Source organism: Anneissia japonica, unplaced genomic scaffold, assembly GCF_011630105.1.
Source record: "Anneissia japonica isolate Jap-2015-1 unplaced genomic scaffold, ASM1163010v1 scaffold287712_len2945570_cov188, whole genome shotgun sequence".
Lineage (NCBI taxonomy): Eukaryota > Metazoa > Echinodermata > Crinoidea > Comatulida > Comatulidae > Anneissia > Anneissia japonica.
Window position 1 is genome coordinate 1495775 of NW_022704401.1, and position 1321 is coordinate 1497095.

General features: G+C 36.1%; 1 protein-coding gene across 1 annotated transcript in view; it reads right to left on the minus strand.

The window, feature by feature from the left end:
* Positions 1 to 1321, minus strand: part of LOC117104686 (juvenile hormone acid O-methyltransferase-like) — a 14737-nt gene that overhangs the window by 12655 nt on the left and 761 nt on the right. The window lies entirely within an intron of this gene.

Consider the following 1321-nt stretch of genomic DNA (forward strand, 5'->3'; position numbering starts at 1 on the left):
GGTTTCCAGCTTCAGAGGGGGGCACATCTCCTGTCCGCACAAGGGCACACGTTGGCGCTAACACCAGGCGCGTAACAGGGGTCTTGGGTCAGAGTGGGTATTTATTTTTTTTATTTTTTTTATTTTTTATAGGGTAACCCTTCTAGTTTAGCCCAGTAGGTTAACTGATATTCAGGGGTCCTCTTTAATAAAATTAAAGAACAGTACAAATATCATCATCATCATCATCATCATGCTTATCATCATGCTTATCATCATCATCATCATCATCATCATCATCATCATCATCATCATCATCATCATCATCATCATCATCATCATCATCATCATCATCATCATCATCATCATCATCATCATCATCATCATCATCATCATCATCATCATCATCATCATCATCATCATCATAATAATAATAATAATAATAATAATAATAATAATAATAATAATAACAACAACATACAATCCTCATATCCCTCATAATTTTATATATAATATCGGCCACACACGTGTGTTTGAAACTAAATATAAGCATTTTCATCATGGTTTTATTTATTACAAACATATTCTTTCACCATCTATACACATTGAGGCCCCTCTTTTAGGTTAAAATGATCTATCTTAAATTTGTCTTGCTTGAGTTTGGGACTATTATGTGTTTAAATAACTTAAAAGGATAAAACTAAAAAAGCCCTAAAAATTGCTCGCCAAGCGCGCAAAATATTTTTGTGTTTTTAATTCTAATTTCGCCGTAATTGATGAAAACTCCCTAAAATGTGCAATTTATAGAGGAAATTGGCCTACCGTAACAAGAAATTCGCGCAAAGAATTTGCGAATTTTAGGCACTTTCAGAGGATGCATTTGTCAAGGGGTGGAGAAAGATTTTCCAAAGATGGATATTTTCCCCTTGTCCCCCGGCGTTTTTAATTCTAATTTCGTTGGAATTGATCAAAACTCCATAAATGTGCCATTTTTAGAGGAAATTGGGCCATGTTAACAAGAAATGAGCGCGAAATTTGAGGTTTTTAGGCACTTTCAGGGGATGAAAGGGCATTTATAAAGGGGTGGGGAAGATTTTTCAAAGATAGATATTTTCCCCTTGTCCCCCAGTGTTACGCCATCGGGCAGCATAGATCAAAGGAGTTATGACAGTTTTTGAAGTGGAGAAGGGGTTGCAGGGTGTGTCTGGTCATTATGATATCTTCCTTTTTATTCTTGTCTTCATTTTTCTCTTCTCTTTTTCCTTCCTTTTCTGTTCCTCTTCTTTCTCTTTCCCTTCCTCTCCCCTCTTTCTTTTCTCTTATTACCCAGCCCGGTACGACG